The 14,621-nt window shown below is 40.7% G+C and overlaps 1 long non-coding RNA gene across 1 annotated transcript; it reads left to right on the top strand.

The window, feature by feature from the left end:
* The first annotated feature begins 8,631 nt into the window (after positions 1–8,631).
* Positions 8,632–9,070, top strand: LOC131857364 (uncharacterized). Its single transcript, XR_009358702.1, has 3 exons — positions 8,632–8,687; positions 8,788–8,877; positions 8,983–9,070. It is a non-coding gene; the product is annotated as an uncharacterized LOC131857364 (long non-coding RNA).
* The last annotated feature ends 5,551 nt before the right edge of the window (positions 9,071–14,621 follow it).

The raw sequence follows: 14,621 nt of genomic DNA, 5'->3' as shown, positions 1-14,621 counted from the left end.
GGAGACCTCATACATGCGCCAGCACAAGAATTACAACCACTTGTGTCTCCTTGGCCCTTTTGTCAGTGGGGACTCGATCTCATAGGCAAGATTCACCCTCCTTCCAATGGTCATAAATTCATTATCACAGCCACAGAGTACTTCACAAAATGGATTGAAGCCATACCTCTCACACAAGTCACTAGAAAACAGATTGCTACCTTCATCCTTAACTATATCATATGCCGATATGGTATTCCTGTTTCCATTATTACTGATAACGGGCGTCCCTTCAAAAATCAGGATGTTTGTGAACTCTGTGACCGCTTCCATATTTCCCATCGTTTCTCCACACCATATTACCCCCAAGGTAATGGCCAAGCTGAGGCGTCTAATAAAACAATTCTTAAAATCCTCAAGAAGACAGTCGACGATGCTGACTGTAATTGGCATATCCAACTCAATCCTGCACTTTGGGCCTACCGCACAAGTGTCCGCACACCTACAGGAGCTACACCCTATTCACTAGTCTATGGTTCTGAAGCCATCTTGCCTATTGAAGTCGAGTTACCTTCTTTACGGGTCTCTTTGCAAAACATCATCGCTGATGAAGACTACAGGGTCTCTCGCTTACAAGAACTAGAACTGTTGGATGAACGAAGACAAACTACTTTTAATCATCTCAAGGATTACCAACAACGAATGAGTCATAGCTACAACCACAAGGTCAAGCCTCGCACATTTGAGGTAGGTGACTTGGTTCTCAGAGAAAACCCCAAGAATCAGCAAGACAGAGAGAAGAAGGGCAAGTTCGAACCAAACTGGCTTGGTCCTTACATCATCACAGCAGCATATGGATCTGGGGCATATCAGCTCTCAACTACAGAAGGTGAACCTTTGGAGGATCCTATCAACAGCATGCACCTTCGCAGGTTCTACACATAGCTCTTCAGAGTATCCTAATTCAAAAATACAAAAAAATCAAAAAAATTCAAAAATACAAAAAAAAATCATAAAACAAAAAATCGTTACTTGGTGAAAACCTGACAAACAGGCACCTTGTGACACAAAAAACATTGAAAAATCAAAAAAAGTAAAGAGAAATAATTTCGTCCAACGGTGAAAACCACTTCGGTGGCACCCTGGGCAAGTACCATGGTGAAAACTAGGTCACCAGCGCCATGTGTAGAGACATTGCTCCTCCCTCCTTTAGGATTCACTTTCATCCTTTCACTTTGCACACACTCACAACCTATTCATTCATAATAAACTTACCCAGTCCCATCATGGCTTGTTATTGATCTACCTAAGATTGGTTAGCCATTCATAATAAACCTCCCTTTTCACATCCCTTTCCATCCATAATAAATCAGATCCTATCTGTGGCTAAGGAAAAATCCTACATCTAGTGATGGGTGTGGAACTGAGAACATCACATGTTTCAAGGAGTAAAGTTTCTTCCAGCTTTCTTCAGTCTATTCGCACACAATCCGCAATAAAGAAACATTTGCATCACAGATCCACAATAAAGTTTCATCTTCTCCGCAATAAAGTATCAGTTTCATGGATTCAGTCAGTTTCAGATGAGACACAGCAGCAACAATGGGCTTCAACAAATCAAATATTTCAATAGGCTCAGACAACATATGGTTCAGTGGTATTTATCCATTTTGTGAAAGTAAACATTGTGACCACAATCAAATAAGACTTATACAAGTGACAAGAGACACTAAACTTGAGGACTACAGTGGGTGTTGGTGTCGAGTCTTGGTTTTCTTTTGATTTCATCTTTTTTGGTGACATGTCTTTTAGCTTTTCCGGGATGTCTCTGACTAGAGATTCTACCTCCAGGATGTCTTTGACTAGAAAGGCGAGGATGGGGTATCGTCACCTATTTGTATTTGCTGTCTATGGATTGTCTCTTAGTAATGCTATGACTTGTCCAAGGATATGAGGACACTGTGCGTCTAGTGTGAACTGGGGCATTCCTTGTTTGTGACTGTCTTATCTCCATGCAAATAGGTACAATGACTTTCTAGGTCGAACATATGCCTCGATTGTCATAACCTACTTGCCATAATAAAGCTCAATGATGATAACGCACAAGAAGCTCTTTCACTTTCATATCTTCTGTCTTCCATCCCCCTTTCTTGATTGACTTCCATCGTCCTTCTCGAGTCCATGTAGCCTGCTATCACATGACTGAGTATAATGACACACCAAAAACATTTGCATTTCATGTAGCTGCACCTGCATTACCACATATAAGTATTTCATACATACATATAGATATCACAATTGCATCACATCCTGCACACAACACCTGTTAGCACAATTTGCATTATCATATTCATCTACATTACTTACATTCACATTTGCATCATGCATACATATATAAAACATAAAAGAACAAAATAAATATTGCATTGCATCATATACATATTTGCATCCATATCATAAGCATCACATAGAAACATACATCATTAAAACATCTCATCACATAGGTACACATGCATATAGCTGCCGCAAAGATGAATCATCTCATATATATATAAAGTGTCATGATACAATGATGTCAAAAAAATCATATGGCTACAAAAGCACCCGCAGGTGTCTACAATACAAAATAATGGTACAAAACTGATACAATGGGAGCCCTCTAAGGCTATGATGAACTCCCTCCCTCGGAGCCACCTCGCCTCAGTGGAATCTGAGCCCCTGAGGGACCCGCCCTAGGATCACCCTGCCTATCTCCTCTATCTGGTGGTGGTGGAGGACCCATGACCCCACCACTCGATGTCTGCCTCCTCCGACTCCCTCCCGTAGCTGTCGTTGTATGCGACGGTCTATGGAAGCTCCTCACCCGCTGATCTGCTGGCATTGCATCGTAGTAGAGGTCCCTCCAGTACCCTATCTCCTCTCCAGCCCGCAGGACATATGCGTAGCCTGCCCCTATGTCCTCTGCTGCCTACCTCCCTGCCCTCAGCACTGTCTCAGCCTCTGTGTAGCGCTAAATCGCCTGGTCTCTCTCCCGCTCAGTATCCCTGAGCCTCATCCTGAGTCGGTCTCTCTCCCGCTCCAGCTCCTATATCTCATCTGCCTGACCCTGGCAGATCTCCCTGAGCTCAATCAGCTCATCCTCCTCTGGATCCCCACCCTCTGCCGCTACCTGTGGCTCTCCCTCAGCGGGTGCCTGCCCCTGTACCTGTGCTGGTGCCTGTACATGCACCTGTCTCTGTCCCTGCACCTGTCCCTGTACCTATCTCTATCCCTGTCTCTGCCTGGGACCCTGTGCTGCTGGTGCCTGTAGGGGTAAGCCACCGCGACCCCTCACCACCCGAGTCGGTTGCTCCTCTCCACCCTCTCTCTGAGGTGCAACCCTCCTCTCCCCAACTACTCCCCTCCGCCTCCGTCGGCCTCTCCCCCCATCACCTCCGCCATCATCATCCTCATCTCCTCCTCCATCTCCCTCCACCAGCTCCCCTAGATCTGTCAGTCATGGGAATGGATGCTCCGCCCAATATGCTGAATACTCAGCATCCATCCTGGCATCGTCGACCTCTGACCACATATCCCAGGGTAGGGGTACCATCTCGACCAGCTGAGTGACCGCCTGATCATATGACAATAAAGGCCCAAACTGCGCCTGATCCCTAACTGTACAGGCATACATACCCGAGCCTCGTGGCATCCTCTGGATCCTACCATACTGCCTGCATACCCTGTCCACAAGCTGCCTCTCTAAAACATAGGGCATCCGCCCAATCAGATACCTGCTCCGGAAGGTGTATGGCAGCTCCACGGTGTCATCCTCCCACTCCTCGCATCCTAGATACGGTCTCCAGATGACCGCATCAATATCATCTAGCACTCGCCGCCAATGCTCCAACCTGCCAATCCGCGGCTGCGAGGTGATCATGTCATATAAGTGAACAAAACTGCGTCCATGTCCCCTGCCTCGGAAGTGTATCGGCCTCGTCACTGGCAGATGCTCATAGGCCCAAACCTGCAGTAGTGTCACCTTGCAGTCCAATCCCACTGACCCATGGTATACAAACTGGTGAAGCTCATAGTACAGGTGGGCCAATACACATGGTCCCCAGGCATATCTGGTGCGATCTGTCATCAGTGTCTCCAGTGCTCCCCCCCAGCCCACAGCCAATCCCCGTGTCGCCCTGTCTGGGCATAGGAATCCACTGATCGCTCCTCTGATCACGGCCGGCAATGCTAACCCTGTGGCGGTCATAGTGTCCCATGCCACATGTCCTACCCTCATATCTAGTCCGGGATCCTGGAACACCCGTCTCAATGCCTCCCTGTCTCCGTCACGATCATATGGAATAAACTCTCCATCAATCGGTATCCGTAGAATCTTATAGACATCCTCAAGGGTGACTGTCATCTCACCCATCGACAAATGGAAAGTGCATGTCTCAGAATGCTATCTCTCGGCAAGTGCAGTCAGCAAACCCATGTTTGCCCGAAACTCAGGCACGTACAATATATGTCTCAAGCCCATCTCCTCGATGGCAGCTCTATCCTGAAATGATAGCTCTAGTTGCAATCTCTGTGTCGACGGGAATCTCTCCCGTGACTCCAACATAGGCAAGTACTCCTGCAGTCAAGCAAATCAATCATGTCAGTCATGGTGGCATTCACTGTTTATCACAAAATGCTACTTCTTTATCTAAATGCATATGGTTATCTATCCTAGTGACACTCACTGTTCATCACAAAGTGTTGCTTCTATCCTAGTAGTGCTCCCTGTTCATCACAAAGTACTACGTGGGTGACACTCACTGTTCATCACAAAGTGTTACTCACATTTGCACTCCCTGTTCATCACAAAGTGCTGCTCATACTTTGGGTACTCACTGTTCATCACAAAGTACTCTATCTTGGTACTCACTGTTTATCACAAAGTGCCTTGATCTATCCTAGTCTTCCTAGCGGACCTGCTTGAGTGTATCCTCTCAGCAGCTTATCCAATCGACAACGTATGTTCATCACAGAACTGCCGATTTGACCTCGAAGACCAAAACTTGCATTTTTTTCAACGCAAACGCGCTTGACTGACACAAACGCGCCTACAGACTGCACAAGCGCGCCTGTATAACATAGACGCGCCTGTATGACATAGACGTGCCTAAGCTGTGCACAAACACGACTTTACTACGCAGACGCCCCTGCACATCGCAGACGCGCTCGCATTTGACGCAAACGCGGTTCCAGACACAGACGTGCCTAGCACCGACACAGACGCGCCTGTCGGACACAGACGCGCTTGGCACCGACGCAGACGCAGTTGCACATTTTCAAACTTTTTTGTACCCTATTCCTAAGTGCATTTATTGCTCTAACTAGCATGCATTAATGACAAAAATAAATGCGTCAAAATACGAGGAGGCTTGGTGGTACCTACCGGCTCTCCTGCCTCTGCTGGCCTCTGAAATCGTCGAATGCAGTCGAATCTGTGCACGGAAGCCATCGCTGCTGACTGTTGCTGCTCTTTTCTTGCTCTGCACTTTGATCTCATGAAGGTGTGGATGACAATGAAGATGTCTTTTGCCTGTGGTCTATCTTATAGCCTACCCTAGCCTTAGCCTTCGTTTCCCGAGTCAGTTTTCCTCATCCCGTGACTTTGTCACTTTATCCGGTCAGTCCATTCTAGCCTTTCTTTCTTATCGAGAGATTGTCTGGGATCTTTCCAGACATTTTCATCCAATCTCTCGAGGGGGCATATCATTCCCATTCTGGGGCAACTCTGTATCAGTTCATCTTATCTTCTTTGAAACAATGCGACAAGCCGCATTGTCTCAAAGAGGGGCAAAATGTAGACACCTAAGATTGTCATGTCTAATTAAATAGATATATTATTTATTTAATTATCTAATCTTAATTCTTCTATTAATTAAATAAATCTTTATTTATTTAATTAATTCATTTATCCTCTTCTAGCCTTATTTCTCATTTAAATAAATACATTTATTTATTTAAATTATCATTTTCCTAAATTAAATAAATATCTTATTTATTTAATTGATCCCACTTCTTCTATTAATTAAATAAATCTTTATTTATTTAATTAATTCATTATCTTTTTCTACACATGACACATGTCATTCATCTCTTAATTCATACACTACCTACCCCTTTCATTATTTTATTATTTCCTTTACCTACCCTCTAATCCTAGCCGACCTCCTTTTACACCTCTCAATCTTATCCCTCCATTTCATATAGTGTCTTCTATATAAGGAGATGCTTCCTTCATTATCAAACCCTAATCGACAATTTGGAGGACTTGACTACACTACGATCCTACTTGCAACCACATTTCGTTCTTTGTTGAGCTCTTGTGCATATAAAATCTGAGAGCAAATATATCAAGCAAGATCAATGGAGATAGGAAGAATGGAGATCAAAACCCTATTGGACATGTGATGGTATAATCTTTGTGATTTCATTTGATTTGCATTGTCTTAGGTAATCTTCATATGTTATGGTGGATCTTTGTTGATTGTTAGGCTAGGGTTTGGTGGTTGAATTCATTTAGCCTTTCAATATTGTTATTATTGTTATCCATTTTCACCATATACAATATTATATTATATATAATACAATATTATATATAATATAATATAATAGAATAGAATAGAATAGAATATAATATAATATAATATAACATTATATTATATTATATATTATAATATATATAATATAATACAATACGTATTATATAATATAATAATATATTATATAATATATTATTGTATTATATATGTTATTTAAAAATAATTTAAGTGTTGAAATCGGATATCTGATTTTTTGAGACTTTTATATTTCGATAGTGACAGTCCTGTGAGTCATTTTTAACTCATGGGTCGCGCGAATTTGTCAAAATCCGATATCCACTCCATCCGATATCCGATTTTTTGACAAAAAATTGCTAAAAAATAGATTTAGAGGTAAGAATTTTGTCGTTTTGAATCATTTTCATTCATTTTTTGTATTTTTTGTGAATGTTTATTTGATTTTTCATTGAAAATATGGTTTTTTTTTCATGAAAACTAGGTTTTTTTGAAATCAAATACCTGATTGTTTAAATTTGTTAACTAAATTTAATTGTTTACATTCAATTTGGTTAAAAATGGGGGATAACAATGAAAACACTGACCAACCACAACTGCAACAACCAAAGCCTCATTTGCCAAACTCCCCCTCAATTCAAGATTTGATTGCACAAAATTTGAATGAATTGAGGGGGATTGCAGAAGTATATCGTAGGATCCCTCATCTAAACCCATTGTTTGATCCTCTCATGTTGATCGTAAAAAGTATGGAAACCATGACTAAGGAGCACAATGCCGCCCTTTTGTGGCAAGATTCTATGAACGAAAAATATGCAGATGGCTTGTCGTATAAGGACATCAAGGATCTTGAGATATCCAAAGCTGAAATCGCCTCATTGTTTGTCAATCCCTGTACCGGTTAGCCCGTAGATCCCAAAAAAACAAAACTTTCTATCAAATGGCACACAAATGATGGGACTGTGAAAAACTTTTGGGATCATTGGTGGATGGTTTTCAACAAACCACCCAACAACAATCTTGATATCCCCTTCTATTTCATAAAAAAATTGTATGCTGAGTTTGTTTTACACAAACATGTGAACTACTTTGACATCCAACCTTTCCAGGGTGTAGGTTTAGGTATGCCCCAAAATAGACTTGGGGTAGTCAGAGTAGTCTAGGGCCCATATGTCCCCCCTCCTCCTATTGATCGCCCTCCTGTAGTTCAGCATCCTGATATCATTTGTGAGGCAGCTTCACGGACCATATCGGCTATTCACTCTTTGAGTAGCCTTTTGGTTTCTCAGGCTGCGTCAGTAGCTCAGCCTACTCTTGATGCTAGCGGTCCATCTGGTGCTAGTGACACGTCATCCTCGGCTCCACACATATGCGTGCCCCATAGTTGTGTCATGTGTGGGCACGTATGCTTGGGTCCAGTTGGATAGCTCGTTGATCCTCTTGTGGATAGTCCAAATTATGAGGTGCATGATGCACTAGATGTTATTACACAGATTGGAGGATACCCTGGGGAGTCCTCACATGCTAGAGGCGAGGAGGCACCGTCATCATACATTGATGATGTAGTGGTAAGATTTGTATTTTCACAGTTCATGTTATATTTTAATTAAATATTTATAAATTAGATAATATTAAGTACTAATTTTTATTTACATGGTCTATTTAACAGTTGATGACCGAGGATGAGTTGAGATAGATTTAGGAGGGCACCTTGTTGGCCATTTCATTTGGCCTGGATAGCTTGACGGTACATATATTATTGCACCTAGTCGTTTGTATTTTATTGTACATATATGCTCATCATTTATATTGGTATTAATTATATTATGTAGTAACTTGCATGTATATCTTATTTTACTCTTGTAGGGCACAAGCAGCATGAGTGCAGGGCAGTGTGATCTAGGATCTGCTAGTGCAGTTGGAGACAAGGGAAAGGTAATTGAATGCAAATATGATTGAATGAATAATTTAAATAACTTATAGTGATTATACATGTCTATACATAGATTGATAGTTTCATATACTTGTTGTGTATATATACAGAGAATTCTTGGCTTCACATCCTTGATGACTACACCCAGTATACCTGAAGAAGAAGAAGAGATGCCTCGAGTAGATGTGTGTTTATTTTATTTTTTGATTAGTAGATATAATTTGTTATTATCAGTGACAATTATATGCTAACTTGTATCAATGTCATGTTTATGAACATATGTAGGTTGTGTATGAAAATATTCAAAACATACCTCCTCTACCGAAGACATACATCAAGAGTCCTGCAAAGCTAAAGAGAAAATGTGGAGATGAGGTAAACATGAATAGTTCAATTAAATAGTTCATTTTTATGTTAACTTTTCGAATGTGAATTATATAATATAACTAATATTAATCGTGGTTTGTTTTTCTTGTGCAGGATCCTTCAGAGCCGAGCAGTGCGGCGAAGAGGAACGATTTTGATGATCCATCAGCAGCTTAGGATGTTATAGATAGTTTTGGGATGCTTACATGTCTAGATGGCATGTATATTTTGTATATGGACATACATTCACATATTTAGACATACATTTTGTTTCAGTTGGCGTTTATGCCATATTTGTGTATGGACATACATTTGTAATCATTTGACATTTTTATATATACAGAAGTTGATATTCGATCATATAAATTGTTGCTCATCTGTGCGTGCTGTTATCATGGAAATCTTTAATCTTCATTCCAATAATTAACAATGGTTAATAATGTCTATTTAATAAACAATACAATTCATTTCATTTCATCATAAGTGTTGTTTTTATAATGAACAATATAATTCATTTAATGAACAATACAATACAATTTATTTAATGAACAATATAATTCATTTAATCAACAATACAATACAATTCATTCAATGAAAAATAGAATTCATTTAATGAACAATACCCTACGCATGCTCCTATTTTGTCCCCCCCACTCGATCGAACGCTCGGGGTCAAACCCTACCGGCATCGTCCCTTGAGCGCCCTAAGTGCTCAAAATTGTCAAACACGTACGGGCCCTAACTCGAAATCCATGGCACCTGTGAATAATCCATTTGAACCTATGGGGCCACGAGAGGGGTCCCTACAAAAGCCTATCTCGGTTTTTCAAGTTTCCCTATGGTTTTATTAGGGCAGCAATTTTTTGGTTGGCAAAAAAATCATCAATCTCACTCAATCAAATGTTGTCACGTGGCCAATTTCTCGTTCAGCTCATTGCGATGATGAACCATCAGCTCCGACATGTCCATTTAGGCATAATTACCCTACACATGGTCCTATTTTTCCCCCCCACTCGATCGAACGCTCGAGGTCATACCCTACTAACGTCGTCCCTTGAGCACCCTAAGTGCTCAAAATTGTCAAACTTTGATGGGCCCTAACTCAGAATCCCTAGCACCTGTGAACAATCCATTTGAACCTACGAGGCCACAAGAGGAGTCCCTACAAAAGGTTATCTCGGTATTTCAAGTTGCCCAATGGTTTTATTAGGGCAGCGATTTTTCGGTTGGCAAAAAAATCATCAGACTCACTCAATGGAATGTTGTCGCATGGTCGATTTCTCGATCTGCTCATTGCGATGATGAACTGTCGGCTCTGACATGTCCAGTTAGGCATTATTACCCAACGCATGCTCCTTTTTTTCCCCCCTACTCGATCGAACGTTCGGGGTCATACCCTACCGACGTCGTCCCTTGAGCGACCTAAGTGCTCAAAATTATCAAACTTTGATGGGCCCTAACTCAGAATCTGTGGCACCTTTGAATGATCTATTTGAACCTACGGGGCTACAAGAGAGGTCCCTACAAAAGCCTATCTTGGTTTTTCAAGTTTCCCTACAGTTTTATTAGGGCAGCAATTTTTCGGTTGGAAAAAAAATCATCAGTCTCACTCAATGGAATGTTGTTGCGTGGCCGATTTCTCGTTCTGCTTGTCGCGATGACGAACCGTTGGCTCCGACATGTCCAGTTAGGCATTATTACCCAACGCATGCTCCTATTTTCCCCCCCCCACTCGATCGAACACTCGAGGTCATACCCTACCGACGTCGTCCCTTGAGCGCCCTAAGTGCTCAAAATTGTCAAACTTTGACGGGCCCTAACTCAGAATCTGTGGCACCTTTGAATGATCCATTTGAACCTACGGGGCCACGAGAGAGGTCCCTACAAAAGCCTATCTCATTTTTTCAAGTTGCCCTAAGGTTTTATTAGGGCAGCAATTTTTTGGTTGGCGAAAAAATCATCAATCTCACTCAATGGAATGTTGTCGCGTGGCCGATTTCTCGTTCTACTTGTCGCGATGATGAATCGTCAGCTCCGACATGTCTAGTTAGGCATTATTACCCAATGCATGCTCTTATTTTGCCCCCCCACTCGATCGAACGCTCGAGGTCATACCCTACCGGCGTCGTCCCTTGAGCGCCCTAAGTGCTCAAAATTGTCAAACTTTGACGATCCCTAACTCAGAATCCGTAGCACCTTTGAAATATCCGTTTGAACCTACGGGGCCACAAGAGAGGTCCCTACAAAAGCCTATCTCGGTTTTTCAAGTTGCCCTACGATTTTATTAGGGCAGCAATTTTTCGGTTGGCAAAAAAATCGTCAGTCTCACTCAATGGAATGTTGTCGCATGGTCGATTTCTCGTTCTTCTCATCGCGATGATGAACCGTCGGCTCTAACGTGTCCAATTAGGCATTATTACCCTACGCATACTCCTATTTTGTCCCCCCACTCGATTGAACGCTCAGGGTCATACCCTACCGGTGTCATCCCTTGAGCACCCTAAGTGCTCAAAATTGTCAAACTTTGACGGGCCCTAACTTGGAATCCGTGGAACCTTTGAATGATCCATTTGAACCTACAGGACCATGAGATAGGTCCCTACAAAAGCCTATCTCATTTTTTCAAGTTGCCCTATGGTTTTATTAGGGCAGCAATTTTTTGATTGGCAAAAAAATCGTTAGTCTCACTCAATGGAATGTTGTCGCGTGGCCGATTTCTCGTTCTTCTCATCGTGATGATGAATCGTCAGCTCTGACATGTTGAGTTAGGTATAATTACCCTATGCATGCTCCTTTTTGCCCCCCCAACTTGATCGAACGCTCGGGGTCATACCCTACCGACGCCGTCCCTTGAGCGCCCTAATTGCTCAAAATTGTCAAACTTTGATGGGCCCTTACTCAGAATCTATGGCACCTTTGAAAGATCCGTTTGAACCTATGGGGCCACAAGAGAGGTCCCTACAAAAGCCTATCTCAGTTTTTCAAGTTGCCCTACAGTTTTATTAGGGCAGCAATTTTTTGGTTGGCGAAAAAATCGTCAGTCTCACTCAATGGAATGTTGTCGCATGGTCGATTTCTCGTTCTGCTTGTCACGATGATGAATCATCGGCTCCAACATGTCGAGTTAAGAATTATTACCCTACGCATGCTCCTATTTCCCCCCCCCAACTCGATCGAATGCTCGGGGTCATACCCTACGCATGTGACATCCATGAAGGGATATGAAGGGATATTTTGTAAACAATCAAAAACCTTTAATGATAATCAAGTTGAATCCTTGAGATTTATGCAATATGGTTCAATTCTAAAACTGTACCCTAAAGCCACACACTCTTCCCTCTCCCAGCATACACTAATGAGTCACAAGTTAACATAGAATCTGAAAGGATTTGACGAGAGTGTTTTGATTTTACTTATGTCTTGTGTATTATAATAAAGACCAATTTGCCAATGTGACATCTTCATATGAGAGAAAAGCTTCATTTTATCTCAATACAATTGTACCTATTTCATTATTAGAAAAAATAAATATACAAAGATCTATTATTAGTATCCTCTATATTATGGATTTGAATTGATGTTCTCAATTAGTTATTATTTGTTTAGCTTTTCTTCATAAGGCACAACCATCTAGTGGTTATCATATCAGAACAACCATCCATGACTTTCAAAGTAATTGATATTTATTCCTACACCTCACACTCACAAGATTAATAATGAAATGACATTTATGATTCATCAAATGCTGACAAAGTCTAATCAAATTTCAACTTCAAGATGTATACAACATATCATATTCAACTTCAAGATGCATACAACTTACCATATTCAAGCTCATGCCAACCACCACTTGGATATTTTTATATGTTGATTAAAGTACAATATATGTAATAAAACCATATAGTCTTACAAAAAAGCCATCATAGACCATCTATGTCGATTAAAGTACAATTCATTTGTAACAGGGGCACACTCACAATCTGAAGTTGCAAAGCCCTATGGGAAGCATCAAATTAGAAATTTACTAATCTGACTAATACTACTGTCAAAAGCATCAAAGATGCTACTGCTAGAGAACACCATGCTCCATTGTGGAGAGAATATTAGGTGCATCTGATGTCAGCGTCTAAAAATGAAACAATGAACTATTCAATTGCCAAAATCTAACAGACTTTATTTTATAAACCATTAATGAATAAAAATAGACAAGGTTAGCTGAGTGAAAGTTCGATGACCACCTTGACTAGTAGGTGTTGATGTTGAAGGCCCAACATTAACAAATGTCAAATGTCAAATGTTTGATTCAACAGACCACCTTGACCATCAATGTCAAATGTTTCATTCAATAGATCATTTGTCATGACAATTTAATCCACCATAGATGTGTCTTGGCCACATGCATTTGAATCATCTTCATGATGATAAACACAACAAGACCCACAATTTAATCTCATTAATGCACAAAGGAATATGTACCATCACCAAGAGAGGGTCTTGTCAACGACGAATGATCTAGCACGAACTTGTATTTTTAAGAATTGTTAGTCTACACATAAAATGCATGGATGAACATAAAGGATTTATGACAATCACTTCAACTGAAATGCATGATAATAAATGAAAAGGTGGGATTATATACCATAAAAATACATCCCTTCGAATTATATCAACAGAACCCACTATGTTGACGCAAAAATCGTAATGTGATACTGTTGTATATCATCAAAAAAGACCTTCATGAGCATAAAGGTTATGTGATAATTATATCATAAAAAATTATCAAATAGTGTTGTCTAATAACAAAAATTGTAAAGCTCATCAAATGCATGATAATAAGTCATGTTGCAAAAATACATCCCTTCCAATTATATCAAGTGTACTCGCTATGTGCATGCAAAAACCGTGTTGCCAAAAAAAAATGTTCATCAATAGACCTGCATTTTGAACACATCCTTAATATACACGTAACAAACTTGAACATTAAGGTTTAATGATCATTGCTTGAAATGAAATGCATGTTAAAAAAATAAGGCACCATTAAAGACCTACTAGTCAAGTGTGCCTGAAGGGTCATCTCTTTGTTTAAGAGTATCTAGTATTGCTTCATGATCAGCAGTAGTCACTATCCATAGCTCTTTGGTCGTAGGTTTTGCTTGATGCTTCAACAACTTGACATTTGTAGCTATAATAAGGTGTGAATATATTATAATGGTTTTGTGTCTCTCAAAGTCTTCAAATGCAGGTATGCCATTCTTTCTAATCATGTATGTTTGCAACCAAGTTCCCACAACAACAACTGAACCTATAGGATATGTGAACCCATAATCATCTGTCACGGGTTGTGTTAGCTTTTTTTTTCCCTGTACACATCGTGCCAACCAATATTCTTATCTCTCTTCATTCCCTTGCGGTGCAACAACTGCAAAACATGTCCTGGCTATACAAGATCTGATAGATGATCATACTCAAGTGAACTTTCCATGTCATCGTTTGACAAGGATATTGTTTGAGATAAATGAGTTAGATAGTGGGGAATCCACGTATCAACCCACTCACTTGACTCGTACTAATCCCAATCACACCGAACACAACTCTGACAAAAACAAGCCAATGCTCATGTCCAAATGGTCCATGTACTTGCATTTGAGCTGAGAAATGAATGCATCTTTGAAGAATCTTTAATTGTTTGACAATCCAATCTATCTCCCATTGTTCCCTCCTCAACCAACCAAAAGAATCTGCTCACTGCTGAA

Source organism: Cryptomeria japonica, chromosome 8 (assembly GCF_030272615.1).
Source record: "Cryptomeria japonica chromosome 8, Sugi_1.0, whole genome shotgun sequence".
Lineage (NCBI taxonomy): Eukaryota > Viridiplantae > Streptophyta > Pinopsida > Cupressales > Cupressaceae > Cryptomeria > Cryptomeria japonica.
The sequence above is the reverse complement of the archived record's forward strand: the minus strand, read 5'-3'. Positions and strand labels throughout refer to the sequence as shown.